At 39.9% G+C, this 20,841-nt stretch overlaps 1 protein-coding gene across 7 annotated transcripts in view; it reads right to left on the reverse strand.

Moving 5' to 3' along the window:
• srrm3 (serine/arginine repetitive matrix 3) overlaps positions 1-20,841 on the reverse strand; it is a 183,664-nt gene that overhangs the window by 145,900 nt on the left and 16,923 nt on the right. The window lies entirely within an intron of this gene.

The following is a 20,841-nucleotide window of genomic DNA, read 5'->3' on the forward strand; positions in this document are numbered from 1 at the left end:
AATGAGATTCTGTCAGGGGTTGGAAGGAAAGGAAAAATTAAAGAGACAGCAAATCCAATCAAGACAGAATGTGCAGTCTAATAGGTATCTGATTTTTCAAAGAATTGCCAGACCTCTGGTGTGAAGGCCTTGTTGAAATCAAAGTTTGAGCTCATTTGGGTGGTTTTGGCTGAAATATCACCAGCATCGATTTATTTTGGTTGAAAAGTCATGGGTAATTGTAATTGTAACTAATGTGTTAGCCAAGCATGTAAACATACAAGGAGTTTGATTTGCCAACAGTCGTACAAAAAAGCAACAAGATTCATAATCGCATAACCACATAGTGGGATCACCAATTGTGATTCTGCTGATGATCACTATGCAATACGTATTAGCATTCTAACAGAGCAAACATGAAAAAAATCTTGACAAATACTCTCACAATCTTCCAGAAGTTACATAACGTTGCAGTTTAAGTCTTCATGAATCCATTCACCAATGCATCAGCTTTATAACTATCTCTGCCCAGGGCTAGTTTCAACACAGGTTCTTTTGCAGACAGAATACAGACAACTGGTGACATAAAAAATAAATAGTTTGAATTTGGTTTAAATAGTGGCCATAAATTAAACTTGCGATTTTAATGAAAGCAAATATTCCTTTCAATATTTACAGAGAACATCATAGAAAATCAGACATAAGGTCACATGGAGCATAACACCATAAATCTGAAGATAGACACAGAAAGCTGGAGTAACTCAGACGTCTGAAGTGTCTCGACCCGAAACGATTCCTTCTCTCCAGAGAAGCTGCCTGTCCCGCTGAGTTACTCCAGCTTTTTGTATCTCTCTTCGGTTTATACCAGCATCTGCAGTTTCTTCCTACACAAACCATAAATCTGTCTGGATTATGGTAAATGACGGAGGTAGGCAAAGATAGCCTATGTGGAAAGGAAGTGCCACGTGATACATCAGATTACAAAGGGAGCATTTTAGAGAAGGCTTAGCTCTGATCTGGAGTATCCAGCTGTCTTTATAATCAGATTTGTTTTAGATAGACAGATGTATATGAATAACCATGGAAACATCAAGCTTAAACTTCCTGCATGCCAATTCCCAACTCCCTTTCAAATACTTGTTATTATTTCATTGCATGCTTTCTCAAGACCCATTCACAATTCAGCTTTTGGTTGAAAAAGGCATTTGAGATTTTGACATCTGTGATTCCAGCTGACAAGCACTGTGGGACTTCTACAGCTCTATCCAGGAGAAACCTCTTCTAAATGCCGAAGAATGTTAAGAGTCAAAATTGGAAAGGGACATATTCCTATTTACCAAATATTCAAAAAAAATAGGTGAGCCAGCAAGGTGCCCTGCAAGTCACTGAGCACTTTGTAAACCAGTTATGTTAAGACACCAGATACACAATCCACGCAGGGTTATGTGAAAGGTGTGAGACACCATCCTCTAACTAGGGGAGCTCACTCTGACTTATAACAAGTTATAGCTCCAGACTCACGCAGTGGGGTTAACAATAGTACAAAGCAAAAATACTTTGTAGCAACTGGTACAAAGCTTGCAGTATTAATTATTTTTTTCTTTTTAAGATTCCGTAAAACCTGTTGTCTGGACAAATTTTTGGTCCAAAGCCCCCTTCTCTCATTTAGTATGAATTTTATTCTATAGTGGCTTGGGACTTTTCACTGTGGCACAATCACTTAAACGTCCCTGTATGCCTGTATGCAAGAAAAAGATTTGCCTGATGAAGATGCCTCTCTTACCATACCTTACCTGCGCATGTTTATCGGAAACAATAGAGCTGTTCAAATTCTAGCATTGTTCCTAAATTGTGCATATTCCGAACCATTCCTCCTTCCCTTAATCATATTAACCACTCCCAATCTTTAATTATGAGATCATGCTTTTCTAGCAAAACTACAACATGTGCATCTATGCAACAATGTGGAAAATTCACAAAAGTGCAGGACTAATTTAATCCATCTGATTACTGCCCCATCAATCAGCAGCACGTGGTGGGCGATACATCATTGCCGCAGCTGTAAGGTATCGTGCAGCACTTAATGACCCTAAAAAATTATTACACCTCAAAATTCCTCAAGTAAAATGTAAAGGGCTCACACTTCATTTCAGTATAATGGGAGGAAAATCAAAAACAATCAGGCTGGAATTTCACAAGATATCCTGATGAGATTCACTCTGAACAACTAAAGGCCCATTGCAGAATGGCGGCACGGTGGCATTGCGGTACAGTTGCTGCCTTACAGCGCTTGCAGGGCCAGAGATCCGGGTTCGATCCTGACTACGGGTGCTGTCTGTACGGAGTTTGTACGTTCTCCCCGTGACCGCATGGGTTTTCACCGAGATCTTCGGTTTCCTCCCACACTCCAAAGACATACAGGTTTGTAGGTTAATTGGCTTGGTATAAGTGTAAATTGTCCCTAATGTGTGTAGGATACTGTTAATGTGCAGGGGTCGCTGATTGGTGCGGACCCGGTGGGCCAAAGTGCCTGTTTCCGTGCTGTATCTCTAAACTAAACTAAAATATGGATAATTTCCTGTTAAATAAATTTGAAGAATTTTTTCAAATTTATTCAGAACTCATTTGTATGTAAGGTAAGAACCTTGGATTTGACTGTCTCTCTCATGGCCTAATTAGTCCACACTCTCAGCAGCATCATTGCACACTGATTATGCTGCTCTAACACATACATCTCCATTGGCGTAGAAAGCTTTGCAAATCTTTCGTGGAAAATATATTCCATAACACTGGACATCACAGAATCAACTGCACGTCTTGATGATATAGCAACTGATAGTGTTTTTTAAACTTTTTTTTAACATTTCTACTTTAAGAAATGCTTTGGTCATCACACCCCAATTGAGTCACACAGCACAGAAACAGGCCCTTTGGCCCAATTTATCCATGCCTACAAGATGTCTCACCTAAGCTAATTATTAGCCGTTTACAATTATAAATTGACAGCAGTCAAATCCCTTCTTTTTTCAATTATAGTCATACGGAACCGATTGTAACCGGGAGGCCAAAAAATACTAGAACCAGAGTGTAGCACGAGCTTTGAGGGATCAACTAAGCTACTAGAGCTACCACCTGCACTTTGGATGAATTAATGGCATGCTGTTTGATCTGAAAGGCAAGGCTGTTAAGATGTCCTTGATTTAGTATTGTGAGGTCCACTTCAAATGAATTCCTTCTACCAATTCACAGTGCATTTTCTGTTTTGCAGTCTGAACAGTTTATGGAGAAGCTCAAGACTAAATTGAAGTGTTTTTCACTCTTACTGAAGCACTGCAGTTGGTAATGAGTTCATAAACTGTGCCGCTTTTGAGAGTCATGTGATAACTGCAATTACAGCATTTGTTTTAAAATATCATAATCAGGATGCATCTCCCACGCTCGTTATCTTACGGTTTCTAGCACGACTCAATTTAATGCCAATTAGTGTAGAAATACGGTTTGTTTTGCACAATGGATATGTGTATCCACGAGAGATTGAATTGAGCTTGCTCAAATTTATTTCATTTTATATGATAAGTCAACTCAAAAAAATTAAATGTCTTCTCCCAAGATTCCTTTAAGTTCATGATTAAGAGGAAGACGTGTGGAAAATAAAAGCAGGTTACGTCAGGAGAATTAGAGTAAATATAATGCTGCTCAGAGTGTGACAATCAGGCAAGGTATTGTTATAATTTGACTCATATTGAGTGCTGCTACGGAAAACTTCGGTCTGTGGCTTATCACGTAATGCCATTAATGAATGTCTCCCAAGAGAGTTTTGGCTGAAGAAAGTACAGCACAGCTAGCTGAGGCTACAATGCACTTCCTCTTATGAGGTAATGCCCTGCTTTAAGCAGTGCAATGTGAAGGTAGGAACAGCAGATGCTGTTTTACACTGAAGATCGACACAAAATGCTGGAGTAACAACGGGCCAGACAGCATCTCTGGAGAGAAGGAATATGTGACATTACGAGTTGAGACCCTTCTTCTGACTGAGAGTCAGGAGAGAAGCCAGCAGTATGAATATTGATTACTCTAACTTCAAGTAACCCTTGCTTTCCCCCTCTCTGTCCCTCCCCCATCCTAGTTCTCTGACTAGTTTCACTGTCCTGATTAGTTTTACTGTTTATATGCCTCGTTGTCACCTTCCCCTCAGCCAACAATGAACCATTCTACATTTCCTTGATCATCGTCTGCTTTGATGCATCGTTTTAGTGCCTTGCCCTTCCATATCTCTAGTTTCCCTCTAACCTGACTCTCAGTCTGAAGAAGGGTCTCGGCCTAAAACATCACCCATTCCTTCTTTCCAGAGATGCTCCCTGTCCCGCTGAGTTACTCCAGCATTTTGTGTCTATCTTTAAGCAGTGCAGATTGTCTGGTGACAGATCCTCATGCTTGCTCGGCTCTGAAACAATTATGTTGAGCAGATAGCACAGATGTAGTGTGCTGCATGATTCAGAATTAAGGAACATAGGTTAATTGTACATTACAATAGTCTGGTCCATTTTAGACAGTACATTTTAGCCCCTAATTGAACAGCACGGTAGCGCAGCGGTAGAGTTGCTGCTTTACAGCGAATGCAGCGCCGGAGACTCAGGTTCGATCCTGACTACGGGTGCTGTACTGTAAGGAGTTTGTACGTTCTCCCCGTGACCTGCGTGGGTTTTCTCCGAGATCTTCGGTTTCCTCCCACACTCCAAAGACGTACAGGTATGTAGGTTAATTGACTGGGTAAATGTAAAAAATGTCCCTAGTGTGTGTAGGATAGTGTTAGTGTGCGGGGATCGCTGGGAGGCGCGGACTTGGTGGGCCGAAAAGGCCTGTTTCCGCGCTGTATCTGAAATATGAAATAAAAATAAAAATAATAAATAAGAACAGTCAGTTCTCCATTCATGTTAATTTCTGACTGTCGAGCACCGTTTCACCTGCCTCCAGCCACCCCAAGTAAATTTCTACCACTGTAGAATGCCAAGACAAATTGCCAATTGAAGCTGAGCCACATGACCTTAAAATAAAGGAAGAGAAAGATCTCCAATTTATTCAATTTTCCCTTGAATTTGTTTTTTTATTCATTCACGAGATGAAGGCATCGTCAACAAGGTCAGTATTTATTGCCTTGACAAGGTGATGCTAATAATGAATCACCTACTTAACAACTGTGTCAATCATCACCTTGGTGATTGAACTTCAAGCACTGCATCCATGTCCTGATCCAGGTAATTTCAGAGGGCAACCACAATTAAAACCACATTGCTGTAACACTGGCAGTTGAGGCAAGTAACGGTAGCAAATGAGGTACCTGAGAAAACTTGATGGGTTTTCACAACTATTAAGTTGCAGCAAGGTAATAAACCTATACTCCCTTTTTAATTTTTGATTTTAATAATCAGTCTGAAGAAGGGTCTCGACCCAAAACATCACGCATTCCGTCTCTCCAGAGATGCTGCCTGTCCCGCTGAGTTACTCCAGCATTTTGTGTCTATCTCTCTTTTTAATTAAGTTTTTATTTAATTAACTGAGTTTGAATGCCCGAACTGCTATGATGGGTCTTGAACTCACGCCTTTGGATCATTAGTCCAGCTTTCTGGGTAACGAGTTGTTGAAGGTTGTAACAATCATTATGCAATGTTCAGGTCTATGGAGGATATATCTTCCTTGCACTATATTCAGCTCTGGATCTCCTTGACAATAAAAAACATCTATGTCAGGATGGTTGATAATGTCCAGTTCCTTGGCATCCATATCACTGGCATGATCTGGTACCTTCAAACTGAGACGGTGATCAACTCAGCACATCAGCATATTTACTTTCTTTGCCGTCTGAGAAGACTTGGCATGTCCACAAGGATTTACTTGAATTTCTGCAGATGCGATATAGAAAGACAGGATGCATCTCAGTCTGGTATGGCATTGGCTCTGCTCTTGACCACCTGAACATACAGAAGAAGGGTCTCGACCCGAAACGTCGCCCATTCCTTCTCTCCCGAGATGCTGCCTGACCTGCTGAGTTACTCCAGCATTTTGTGAATAAATACCTTCGATTTGTACCAGCATCTGCAGTTATTTTCTTATACAGACAACAAAGTCTTTGCATCAGCAGAGCTAGAAGTATCGCCGGATATGCTGCTACCCTGGCCATTCCGTTTTCTCTGTTCTACACTCTGGGAGAAGATGCATTAGCTTGAAAATCTAGAAATCCTGACTTAATAAGCACTTCTTCCACACTTCTACTGGGCTCCTGATCCATTCACTTCTTTCATGGCCCCTTCGCCGAGGTGCTGCCAAATACTCTCTTAACTCGATCTCAGTCGATTATTCCATCATCGCACTTTCTTTTTTCTTTGCAATACTTCAGATTTGTTTGTCATTAATTGTATCATCAGTTGTATTCATAGTACCCAATGTACTGTTTACTCTCTGAGCTTCATGCAAGCAAGGAATTTCATTGCACCCTAGGGTAAATGACAATAAACTAAAATGAATCAAAATCTCTTGGTAGATCTGGTCATAGTTGAGACAGCAGATGGCACAAGCGTCTCTGAAGTCGCTAGAAGTTCAGCCAGGGTTTCTGGTCCTGTTGGCCATCTACACCAGGCAGAATGTTGTAAGGGTTTGTCTAAACCTGATCCAGTACATAACACATTATCACAGCAATTAGTGGCGTTTGGCAGAGGAGGCAAGCTGTAACTGTGTGGGAGAATGGAAAAAAACAGAAAGAAAAAAAAGGTACAGCCAACATCATCATTCAACAAGATTATTTTCTTGCAATTATTCTCAACAACTTCCCCATGAAGTTATAAATAGGTTTAGTACTGAAAGCTCTATTCAGCCCATCACTAGTTTTTACTGTATATTCCACATTAGCCTCTTTTCAGCTAACCTATTTCAATCCATCAGCATATCTCTAAACGAATGACAGTTATCAATCATGTCGCAACCTTTGGATGTCCCAATATGCTTTTAAAGTACAGTCATTTTGCAATACACTGCGTCCTCCTTATTTACTGACTTACATTTGGCATACTCAACAAGGTTGGGGCAGGAGTCCGGGACACTGGAGATTAAGTGAATTCAAGTCAAGTGGAGTTTATTGTCACATGTACAAGTCCGGTGAGGTACAGATACAATGAAAACCTTGCTTGCCTCAGCATCACAGGCAGATTGACTCAGGCAATAGAGAAAAACATAACATACACATAAATTACATACAAATACACAAATTCTACAAGACAGTAAAAAGAAAACGACTATGCAAAACAAAAACAAGACATTAATGCTAAAATACACATTTAGAAAATTAGAAAACAAGTCCATGTTCATGAAAATGGACATTTGTAATGTTCTGTTGCTGAGGTAGGATTGGAATTGTTGGTTCAAGCAGGTCAGTTCAAAAACCTGATAGTTGTAGAAAAACAGATGTTCCTGAACCTGGTATTGTGGAACTTCAGTACCTCCTACCTGACGGTAGCAGCCAGTAGAGAGCATGGTGGGGTTCCTTGATGATGGATGCCGCATTCTTGATGCTGTGCATCATGTAGATTTGGTAGGTTATTAGACTGGGACTGAGGCAGGAGCCAGGACTCAGAGTGTGGGCTGGAATGTGTTTGGAGCCATGGTTGGAATCACGGATATCAGGGGTCAGGAATGAGGATAGGGTTTACATACAAGATGAAGCAGAAACCTAAAAGCTGAAACTGACTTAGAACCTGTTATATTTATTAAAGAGTATAAGAAGATAACTGCAGATTCGGGTACAAATCAAAGGTATTTATTCACAAAATGCTGGAGTAACTCAGCAGGTCAGGCAGCATCTCGGGAGAGAAGGAATGGGTGATGTTTCGGGTCGAGTCTGAAGAAGGGTCTCGACCTGAAACGTCACCCATTCCTTCTCTCCCGAGATGCTGCCTGACCTGCTGAGTTACTCCAGCATTTTGTGAATAAATACCTTACATTTATTAAAGAGTTGCCCGCAGCATGTCATTGCAACCTTAGTGTCATTGCCTGCAATCTGAGTGGTATCTGCAGTTTTTTTGTTATCTGCGGTTATGCCCTTATCTTTCACAAGTATGAGGACTTAAGGTATATCAAAAGCAACAAGAAGTTTGTGGTTAGCAAGGTCCCACAAACTCCAAAGAAATAATTGACTGAATAATCGGTTTAGTGGTACAGGTTGTTGCAGATGGTACAAGGAGATGTCCACAAGGTTTGGAGGGTGGATGATTCTGCCTTTGATTTATTACAGCCTTGTGTTATAGCAGCAATCATATTTTGAACTCCTGTCATTCACTGCCGTTGTCTGAAGAGTGAGTTAACAAGTGATGCTAAAATAGTGCACATTTTGGATGTAACTATCTTTTTTCCATCTGTCATTTTTTTTGAAGCTGCCCTGAGGGATGCACTTTAAAAAGATTCCTTTTTATCGGATTGAAAATCACCATACTTCAAATATGACTGGGCAAAACGGGTTGTTTATTAATAGAAACATATAATTAAGGCAATCATTTCTGAGCATCCACAATTTAATCTGGAAGCAACAGCCTGCAATTTGGTTGGTAAATGGTGGCTGACAGGCAGCTATTTCATGCTGCATTATGCCATTCAATTCTGGATTAAACGTGAAGCAAAGTCTTGAATCAAAGTGGAAAAAGGAGTTTTTATTTTCGGCAGGCAGAACTTAATTTCCATTATTTTATTAGATCTTAATATTGGAGATTCATAGCATTAAAGATTTATTATCAGATGCTTCAAATCATATATTCAATTCAGGTACATGGATAGAACAAGTTTAGAGGGATTTAGGCTACAGGCAGGCAGGTAGGACTAGTGTAGATGGAACATGTTGGTCTGTGTGGGTAAGTTGCGCTGAAGAGCCTGTTTCCACACTGTATGACTCTATGACTTTATTTAGGAAATTACTAAATACTCAAAAGTATTGCTAACTGATGAAATTGACTTCTGAAATTGCAAACCACAAGGTGGTGAAGATCTGAATAGTGTGAAACATTTCTGGATTAGGTGGTACTAGCTGCAAGGAGAGGTTGGACAAACTTGGACTGTTTTCTCTGTAATCCTGGAAGTTGAGGGGAGACCTGGCAGAAGTGTTTAAAATTATGAGAGGCATAGGTAAGGTAGAAGTCAGTACCTTTATCCCAGGGTGGAAATGTCAAAAATTAGAGGGCATAGCTTTAAGGTGAGAGGGGCAAAGTTTAAGGAAATTAGTTGGCAAGTTTTTTTATTATACAAAGGGTGGTGGGTGCCTGGAACATGCTGCCAGGGGTAGTGGTAGAGGCAGATAGAATGGTGGCATTTAAGAGGCTTTTGGATAGGCACACGAATATGTTGGGAATGGAAGGATATGAATCATGTGCAGGCAAATGAGATTAGTTTATCTTGGCATCATATTTGGCACTGACTTTGTGGGCCAAAGGGTCTGTTTCTGTGCTGTACATTTCATTTGTGTAGGAAAGAACTGCAGATGCTGTTTAAATCAAAGATAGGCACAAAATGCTAGAGTAACTCAGCGGGACAGGCAGCATCTCTGGTGAAAAGGAATGGGTGACGTTTCGGGTCGAGGCCAGAAGAAAAGTCTGAAGAAGGGTCTCGACCCGAAACGTCACCCATTCCTTCTCTCCAGAACTTCCCTTCTCTCAGAGGTACTGTCCCTTTGAGTTACTCCAGCATTTTGTATCTATCTTCTGTACATTTAATTGTTCTGTGTTCCTCGCTTTCTTTAGCGTTTGTATATACTCTTTCCCAATTAATCACTTGGTGACCTGGATTTTGCCTTCAAGTGCTGCATGGAAGACACTTACCATTCACCTCACTAACACAGCTCAAGCATTCTTGGTGAGTCAGCAGATTTCCACTAATTTGCTGCCTGCCTGCTTCACATTAATGCCCTCTACCGAGAGCCTGTATCGACTGTGTGAAGCTCTTCAAAAAAAAAAATCAGAGTGAGAAAACTTGATTAGGAATTTAAGAAAGGGAAATTAATGTAACTTTTAGTTATCTATAAGAAGCAAAATAAAGATTGTGAAACACAGATGGAATCATAGGAGAAACATAAAAATGACAGAAAAAATAGTCTTGACTTTGACTAAAATGTTAAATATTACATTTTCTATTGATAGAAAAATGAAACATTCCAATTATAACATTATGTTTCTAGGTAGCAGGATTACCACTTAACATTGCTCAAAACTTACTCCTGGATGAGACTACCCCAACTGTCTGAGCTGGCTTTAGTGTAGAGGTAATGGTTTAGTGCTCTAAGTTGGTGTCAGTAAATTGCTAACTCTATTGGCAAGGATTGAGTAGCACATTGTGTGAAGGACCACTCACCTCTGACAGCATATTTAATCGGATATTGGGACAACAGAAATTCCTGTCAAATTTACCTGCACTCTAATTATTAAAATAAGATCTGGACCAATATCTGAATCTTTGGCTGCTGCTCTTAAAGGTTAATCTGAGAGCTTGGGTGGAAAAGCTGAAGGTGGATCTGTTTTGATGATTTTTTTCTCCATCTATTCCAATGTTAGGGCCTCCTGCTACTAGAACATTCAAATTAGTCTTGATTGTAAAGGGGACCTAGATGGATTAGGGTCAAACAGAATACTGTAGCTATAAGGCAGCACTTGTGAAAGAGATAGCTTTAATAATGTCACTTAAGTGATCCTTTTATGGTATTGCTACCATAAAATCCTATCAAGGTCTACTCCTCAGAATATTTAGTTTGGTTTAGTTTAGAGATATAGCGTGGAAACAGGCCCTTTAGCCCACTGAGTCCTGGCTGACCATTGATCACCCGTTCATACTAGTTCTATGTTATCTCACTTTCTCGTCCACTCTCTGCACAATAGGGGGCAATTTTAAGGAGGCCAATTAACCTGCAAACCCGCACGTCTTTGTGATGTGGGAGGAAACCGGAGCACCCGGAGGAAAGCCACGCGGTCACTGGGAGAATGTGCAACTCCACACAGATGGGGCCCAGACCTCTGGATGCCAATCCAGTCACAACCACTCTGCCATTGGACCCTAGCAAATAGAGGTAAATTTGGGTTTAAGCAGTACAGTAGATGCAAAATTAGAAAGATGAAAGATAGTCAAGAGCAGATCATATATTGGTTCCTCATTGAACAGTAGCTTAAAGCGAACCCATATTTACATCTCTATTTGTTTCCAAATTTATAATTTTCAAATGTTTCCTTTGCTACCAATGCCCCTACATTCACTCACTGTCTGCTTGCATTTATTAATATAATTGGCCTGTTTTTCTATCTCGATAGGAAAACAGATAAGCATTCTTCTTTACATACTTTGTGGTTTGTTTGACCATTTTATCACAGGAAGTATTTGGCAAAAGTGTTATTATTCTAAGTTGAAAAAGTAAGAGATATTCATTCCATTAAAAAAAATAACATTTATTCATGAGAATGAGTGAATTCTAATGTGTTCACCAATCACCAATTAGAATTCACCAATTCTAATGTGTATGCACTAGTCTGGCAATATAAGACTGATGATTCTCCATTATGAGTTTTTTTGAGTACTTTAGTAACAGGCATGTGATTTATTTGCAGTATCATTACAATAATAAATAGAAAACATTGAGTTTAAAAGGAAGGACATTTCTTTTTTCACAGTAGCTGTATGAGTTGTTGTCATCAGAGCCTGGTATTAGATTTCCTCTGCAGGTTGGAAGTCACGTGAAGTGATCTGAATTTGTCTGTGGACATCAATGTTGGTGAACTAGTATTAGTTTTTTCTTTGGAGCATAGCAGGAGGAGGGCTGACCTTCTTGAAGTATACAAAATCAAGAGGGGCATGGATATAATGAATACTCACAGTATTTTTCCCAGTGCTCTCGTGTTTCAAAACAAGAGGCCATCGGCATGTGATGAAAGGGGGGGAGGGAGACTGAAGAGGGACCACAAGGGGAACATTTTCATTCAGAGGATACTCTGTAACTGGAACAAGCTGCCAATACAAGCTTTCGAAGCTGATCAAATTGTGATTGTCAAAAGTCATTTTGGATAGATTGGACAGATCTGGACAGTTATATAGATAGGAAGGGTTTAAAGGGACATGGGGCAAACACAGGGTAAAGGAATTGCCCCAGAATGCCAACTTGATTGCCATGGATACATTGCACTGAAGGGCTATGAGGTTAGGCCTCATCTATAGCAATATGTTAGTGTTGAGTCAAAGTCTCAGAGAGGATGCAGAAAAGATGTGATGCCAAATGTTAGTTATGTAAAAATACAAAAAGAAACAAAGTGCTGAAGTAACTCAGCGGATCAGGCAGCATCTTTGGAGAACACGCATAGGTGATGTTTTGGGCTGGGACCCTTCTTCAGACTCAGGACCTGGTTGTACTCTTAAAACAGCAAAACTTACTATGGGGATTCGAAATTATAAACAGCTAAACAAAAGTAATTTTACACTGACTGAAGAATATGTAAGCAGGAGTCAGAAATTTAAGATAATTGGTAAAAAAGAGTCAGAGGTGAGATGAGACACTTTTTTATGGAACTAGTTTTTATGACCTGAAAAGATAATGAAACAAAAACTCGACATGAGCATTCAAAATCGAATTGCGAACATCTGAAAGAAGACAAATATGTGAGCTACGTAAAAAAGATGGGGAGATATTTGAAGAGTTCTTCCGACACAATCACATTGTTCTACACTCTTGTGTTGAAGAAATGGTAGATGGAGTTTTCTCAGAGCAAGTATGAAGTGTGGCACTTTGAGAAATGGTAGATGGAGTTTTCTCAGAGCAAGTATGAAGTGTGGCACTTTGAGAAATTGAATGTAAGGGGAAAGTATACAGTTACTGGCAAAACCCTTAGCAGCATTGATATACAGAGGGAACTTGGGATCCAAGTCTATAGTTCCCTGAAAGTGGCAACACAAATAGACAGAGTGATAAAGAAGGCGTTTAGTATGCTTGCACTCGTCAGTCGTGGCATTGAGAATAGTCAGTAAGTCAAATTGCGGCTTTAAAGGACTTTGGAGTATTGCCTGTAGTTCTGGTTGTCGCATTACAGAAAGAATGTGGAGATTTTGGAGAAAATGCAGATGATGTACACCAGGATGTTGCCTGCAGTAGAGGATATCAGCCACAAGGAGAGGTTGGACAGACTTGGATTGTTTTCCCTGGAGCATCAGAGGTCGAGGGAAGACCTGATAGAAGTATATAAAACTGAGGTAGACAGAATCTTTTTCCCAGGTAGAAACATCAAAGACTACAGGGCGTAGCTTTAAGGGGGTAGGTTTAAAGGAGAATAAGGGGTTTTAAGAATAAGGGGTAGGCCATTTAGAACTGAGATGAGGAAAAACTTTTTTAGTCAGAGAGTTGTGAATCTGTGGAATTCTCTGCCTCAGAAGGCAGTGGAGGTCAATTCTCTGAATGCATTCAAGAGAGAGCTGGATAGAGCTCTTAAGGATAGCGGAGTCAGGGGGTATGGGGAGAAGGCAGGAACAGGGTACTGATTGAGAATGATCAGCCATGATCACATTGAATGGCGGTGCTGGCTCAAAGGGCCGAATGGCCTCCTCCTGCACCTATTGTCTATTGTCTATTGAGATGTGTGGTGCTAGATTTTTGTACAGCGAATGGTGGGTGAGAAGCAGATAGAAGCTAGAGTGGTGGTGGAAATAGATACGATTATGGCATTGAGGATACTTTTAAATAGGCACATGGATATGCAAAGAATGGAGGGAAAAAGATCACATGCAGGCAGAGGAGATTAGTTAATTTGGCCTCCTTTTCAGCACAGACATTGTGGGCCAAAGGACCTGTTCCTATGCTGTACTGTTCTATGTTCCATATTCTAGTGTTCTATGTTTCAGGGTTGAACAGCAGTTTAGCAACTGAAATAGAGAACTGAAAACTGAAACCCAGTAAAGGGATGGAAGTCTCTGATGCCTCCACCATTTGTTTCTACCCACCAATTCCTGATCAGAAAATAAATCTGGAATATAGTGGAGTAAGAGGCATAATAAAAAAGTTGACTTACAAAAGTGATTCTTCAATTAAAGATAATTACCATTTACGGCAATTGATTTACTTGCCCATGATAATGAATTTTAACACAAGTAACCAGACTCTCTAAAGATAGTTATAAGAACAGCAGTATCGGGTGAGTATCATGTGCGTTAATATCACCTAGCCAACTCATGGCATGTAGCCACCAATCCACAGCATATTGATCAATGACACATTTTAGGAACCCTGGAAAGTAGTATAAGGCCTGTCCCACTTTAGTCAATTTTTTATGCGACTGCCGGCGACTGTCATTGTCGTAGAAGGTCGCCGAAAAACCGGTGACTGGACCCCCCCTACGACAATGTCTACGACAAGCTACAACAACCTACCACCTAGTCGACGTCAAGCTACGGCAAGCTACCGACACCCGGCAACCCAATCGTCGCGACTAGGGACGTCCATCTACGACCGCGCCTACGACAACCTACGACCACACAGGCGACAACAATACAGGCATGGTTTATGCAACACACCTTCATAATTAACCCTCCAAGTCCAGATACCATTCAAATACTAGACTGATTGCATTCCCATGCCTGGAAGATCAATAAACCACATCATCAACATATTAACACAACAACAAAAGAGATTAGTGTGCAAAATTAGTGCACATGGTATTGGGGGTAGGATGTTGACATGGATAGAGAACTGGTTAGCAGACAGGAAGCAAAGAGTAGGGATTAATGGGTCCTTTTCAGAATGGCAGGCAGTGACTAGTGGGGTGCCGCAAGGCTCAGTGCCGGGACCCCAGTTAGTTACAATATATATATTAATGATATGGACGAGGGACTTAAATATAACATCTCAAGTTTGCGGATGACACAAAGCTGGGTGGCAGTGTGAGCTGTGAGGAGGGTGCTAGGAAGCTGCAGGGTGACTTGGGTAGGTTGGGTGAGTGGGCGGGTGCATGGCAGATGTAGTATAATGTGAATAAATGTGAGGCTATCCACTTTGGTGGCAGAAAACAGGAAGGCAGATTATTATCTGAATGGTGTCAGATTAGGAAAAGGGGAGGTGCACCGAGACCTGGGTGTCCTTGTACATCAGTCACTGAAAGTAGGCTTGCAGGAACAGCAGGCAGTGAAGAAAGCTAATGGCATGTTGGCCTTCATTATGAGAGGATTTGAGTTTCGGGGCAAGGAGGTCCTACTGCAGTTGTACAGGGCCCTAGTGAGACCACACCAAGAGTATTGTGTGCAGTTTTGGTCTCCAAATTCGAGGAAGGACATTATTGCTATTGAAAGAGTGCAGCGTAGGTTCACCGGGTTAATTCCCAGGATGTCGGGACTGACATATGATGAAAAAATGGGTCGACTGGGCTTGTATTTACTGGTATTTAGAAGGATGGGAGAGGATCTTATAGAAACATGTAAAATTCTTAAAGGATTGGACAGGCAGGGAAATTTTTCCAGATGTTGGGGAAGTCCAGAACCAGGGGTCACAGTTTAAAAATAATGGGTAGGCCATTTAGGACTGAGATAAGGAAAAACTTTTTCACCCAGAGAGTTGTGAATCTGTTGAATTCTCTTCCACAGAAGGCAGTGGAGGCCAATTCGCTGGATGTTTTCAAGAGAGAGTTAGATTTAGCTCTTAGGGCTAAAGGAATCAAGGGATATGGGGAAAATCAGGAACAAAGCTTAATAGAAACATAGAAACATAGAAAATAGGTGCAGGAATAGACCAAATGCCTATTCCTGCACCTATTTTCTATGTTTCTATGTTTCTATTAAGCCCCTAGATTTTCCTGGGCATTGATAGAATCAGATATTTATCAAGTTAGCCTTGATCTTATTGAGTGGCACACCAGGATCAAAGGGCCGTGTGGCTGGCTCTGCTTCTAGTTCTTATGTTTTTAAACCTTCCTGCTTAAAATAAAACCAAGAAGTGTAGCTTTTCATAAGATCGGCACAATTGAGGTCATTTAAAATCCAGTAGCTGTCCATTGAGATTTTTTTTGCTGCTAGAAAAACCTAAACCTGATCCAACAACCCTCACCCCGCAACGTCGTAAGATTTCTTATGCAATCAGATTTATTTCAGAGAATTTTTATTTTAAGCAGGATGACCTAATGTGTAGTGGTACATCGATACAATATATCAGAGCTAATAGTAATCCAGTAAAATATGGATTGCTGCCCATGCTGATTCAGGGGCACAGCCAAAAAGCCAATGGAACGTTGCTATAAATATGTACTGTACAAGTAATGCAGAGAACCTTTCTGCAAAATAACAATTCTCTTTGTAAACCATCTTCTTGGGTCAATTAAAAAAATGAAAGGTTGCTTTTTTCAAAAAACGATTTATGCGCTTCTTATATAAACGTCTTTAAATAAACTTTCATGCGGTGTCGAATATTACATAGCTGTTTTTATATCTTCTTAGCCATTAAATCGAAGCTAATCCTATTTCTATTGAAGATAGGCACAAAAAGCTGGAGTAACTCAGCGGGGCAGGCAGCATCTCTGGAGAGAAGGAATGGGTGACATTTCGGGTCGAGACCCTTCTTCAGTCCTATTTCGTTCCATTATTAGATTTTAATCCTGAAGTTGCTCTTCAATTATTATCAGAAAATTGTAGATAACAGTCGAATGATGAACAGATAAACAAAATTAGAAACATTAAAAAAGATTGGTTTGCTGTTCATCATAATCCAACCAAGAGTCCACTGCACAGTTTACCTTCAGCTGTGAATCATAAGCAGCTTCACATCAATGAAAAGTACAGGCACTCCCCAACTTACGTAAGGGTTATGTTCAGTGAATCTTTATGCAAGTCAGAGTTTCGTAAGTCGGAATCATCAACGCTGTGTCTGTTTCCATCCCCTACCCAAAACTACTCACTGAGAGTATTTCATTGGAATCCAGCCAGCAGAAATCCTCTCTGCCTGCTCGACAAATCCTTGTCTCCTCACCCAAACCACGAGTCGATACTGCTGGGCCAAAGCTCGCCACAGTATCAGTGGAGGAAATGTACATTCATGTCCTCCAGAGATGCTGCCTGGCCCACTGAGTTTTGCTCGTTACTTGTTTTGCTCGTTACTTGTAAACTTCAGTTCTGTCTCAGCGTTGGGGCACATTCTGCTGGGCGTGGCCTTCAGGGTCAGCACTGGATGCCATTGCTGGCTTCAGTTCCGTCTCGCAGTTGGGGCACTTTCTGTGGCCTGCAGGCTTCTGAGTAAGCCCCAGCACCATTGCTGGCTTGTATCCGCCCCCTGTCTTACAATAGTTTAATCGCAAGGAATTACAGATGTAAACTTGAGTGATTGTACAGTGTTGTGGAAATTACAAACTGCCTTGATTGCACCAGAATTGTTAAAGTGCAAATTTATGTAAGTAGCCTATTGCGTAAGTTGAGGAGGATCGATTATTGGCCGACTAATAGTACATTGTTGAGCAAATATTTCAGAGATGAAACTTTTCACAGAATCCAGGTCAGGACACAATTTCACATTCAGATGATGATCTTTTCAGCAGTTGCCATTAGTCACCTGAAACACAACTTTGGAGTGGAAAAGAAATACTTTATCTTTGTGGGTAGACACAAAATGCTGGAGTAACTCAGCGGGTCAGGCAGCATCTCTGGAGCGAAGGAATGGATGACGTTTCGTGTCGACACCCTTCTTCAGACTGATGTCAGGAGTCTGAAGAAGGGTGTCGACCCGAAACATCACCCATTCCTTTGCATTTTGTGTCTACCTTCGATTTAAACCAGCATCTGTAGTTCTTTCCTACACACTTTATCTTTGTGGATAGGTTTGTGTCAAAAGATACCTTTCCAGCTGTTGCATTGGATATGTTGTTCTGACAGAAACATTGGTCTTCTGAACAGCGTTAAAAATTGTGAAGCCAAATAATTGCTTATGTTTGCTAAGCCTCTCAGTGTGATAAATCTTTGCCCTTCATTTTGAACCATATGAGTCAGTATAGTTATTTAAAACGCTATTTACAGATTATTTATAAAACTAATCTACTTCACATACAAGATGCAATACTATAGTTTGTACAGTTTAGAAAAAGTTCAAGGTTATCATAACGAAGAATTAAAAATGGACCATAACTTATTAAGCATAAGCAAACACATTTGTGGCCAATAAATTGAGATTGCAATTTTTTTAACAGAAATTACATAAGCCAAATAAACAATGAGAATTGGGAGACTTACCTGCTCTCTAAATAGTACATAGAATTATTTATAACTGGGCAGCTGAGACTTGTTACTGAAGCACTTGGTAAGGGTTGTTCTCACAAACTTCTACCTCAGGGAGAAGTACTCTTAACTTTGCTATCATTTGGTGCTTGTCCTAAAACATTATTGCAGTCTACTCAAGTAGGAACTAAGCTTGGTTTTAAACATTTATTAATGGAAGGTTTGTTGTTAACTTTTTGATGAACATTTTAATTAAAAGATATGAACTAAATGATGAACTGTTCCAGATCTAAAGTTCTCCTTGAGGGTGAAGCAGTGAATGAGAATCCCATGAACCTGACAAAACAGGTGCACAAATCACAGGATCTCAAAATGTACACTACATAAAAAAGCTGGGTTCATTTTATTCATTTCCTTGAAATTAGCAGAGAAAATAAATTTTAATGATTCAAATCAAATAGTTTTGAAACTTCAAGTCTAATGATAGAAACAGCACATGCCAGATTACATCAATGTGAGCAATTATTTGAGTTATTGAACCATCCCAAATAAGACATCCCAAATAAGTGACAAGGATACAGCTTTTTCAAAAGTAGCAGATTATATTTTTACATTCTCTACAAGGTCAATCTACTTCAACAAATCTATTTGAAATGACATGCTTTTATAATAATGGATGCAAAAAATAGGAGTACTCTTATACTCTTGTTCCAATAAACCTTGACGAGAAACTCAGGATTGTGCACTTGTTAAAGGAAAATCAATTAAGAACATTTATGCTTAAAAGAAAAATGGAATAGATTCAAACCAGTTAAATAACAAGACCCCAGGTTTAAAAACATAAATATTATCAATGCTAGAACTGATCCATTGCTGGATTCATAGGCAGAAGCATCCAAGGCAAGACAACTAACCAAAGCTGAAGTTGTGATTTCTTCCTTTAATTTTCCACCTCAAGTCACTAACTCCACAGACATCAATCATCCTCTGGCATCCTGAGCAGATACACTCTCTCACAATGTATTCGGACTTCCACAGTAAAACCTCAGACTGATTCCTACTATCCTGACTTTTTCAGGAGATGCCTATATTGGTATGGATAACATACAAACTACAGAGCACATTTATCAAATAAACAGCACAAGAAAGTGATTAAGAACATTTTACTATTTTCATCAGTTTGCTCATATTGCTTTCTAGTGATGACTGATTTTTCCCTGTAATTATTATCTCTAAAACAAATCTGCAAAATTTCTCATCATTTCCAGAGAATAATGCAAACCTTGATAATCTCAATGGGAGAGGTGTGAATTTTTCTATTGCCTTCTCCAAGCTATTAATTTTAAATAGGTTAATGACTCATTACAGAATACCGAGCAGGCGTAATTATCAGCAATCAATATGTGATCTCACTTGCTTAACGGCCGGTGCACATAGCAGAAGAGTTCTCATTCAAAGATTTCTACTGCCAGAGCAAAGAATATACATTTAAATATTTAAATAACGTAATAACTTTAGTTGGTGACAGTTAAAAATGGAACAATTGTTGACAGACTCTGCACCTGTGAGACAATCGTGCACATCTGGAGCAGGCCATTCAGCTCAGTGCTCGTGCCTTCTCTGAAAGGACCATCCAATTGATCCCACTCTCCTTGCTTATCCACCCTACCTCCAACATTTCTTCATTTCAAATGTACATCCAAAAAAAAGTTTTATTTTATCTGTTTCCACCACTCTTTCAAGTAGTGAATTCCAGCTTGTAACAATTTATTGTGTGAACCAATTTTACACCCCAGCTCAAGAATCTTTCATGATCTTAAATCTGGAAGTTCTGACTACCAACTCTTCTGAATTTATTTATTTTATTTTTATTTATAGGGGAATGTGAAGTTTAGTGTAAGAGCAAATGTGCATATGGTATGCTGGACAAACAGAAGCTGTGTTTGCATGTGTGTGTGTGTGTGTGTGTGTGTGTGTGTGTGTGTGTGGGTGTGTGTGTGTGTGTGTGTGTGTGTGTGTGTGTGTGTGTGTGCATATGTTTGTGTGTACGTGTGTGTATGGTTGTTTTTCTGTATTTGCTTTGAAAAGTTTGACGTAACGTTTCATCTCCAAAGATTGGAGTCCATGTAGCTAAATAGGAATATATCCAGATACAGCATTGGTTTAATCTTGCCTGTAATTGTAAAATAATTCCCCTTTCAATCCAACCTAAAATCCAAATTAACTGCAGTGGTGTTCTCCTGTTACAAATGATACTTCGGCTGATTTTAAAATTCCGATGAATTTTAACATAAAAATCAGAAACAGGCACAGTTGTTTTCGCCGACTGTAGCATTTAATGGCATAAAAATATGGCCCAAATCCTCTGACTGCTTCTCAAAAATTCAGTGGGATAGTCGATTATTAATTTACGAGCCAACAACTGCTGCCTGAAAAATTAAGACGGGGTGTCCTAATGGGAATTAAATGATCTTTTTTTAACAATCCATTTGCATGAAACAAAATCCATTAATGGCTATTTTAATGCAATGTAAATTCATTAGTGCATGAAAGATCCTTTTTAATAAATACCCTCATTAATGTGACAAGCAAAAAGATCAGTATCTCATCAACTGCATAACTGCA

Source organism: Rhinoraja longicauda, chromosome 26 (assembly GCF_053455715.1).
Source record: "Rhinoraja longicauda isolate Sanriku21f chromosome 26, sRhiLon1.1, whole genome shotgun sequence".
Classification (NCBI taxonomy): domain Eukaryota; kingdom Metazoa; phylum Chordata; class Chondrichthyes; order Rajiformes; family Arhynchobatidae; genus Rhinoraja; species Rhinoraja longicauda.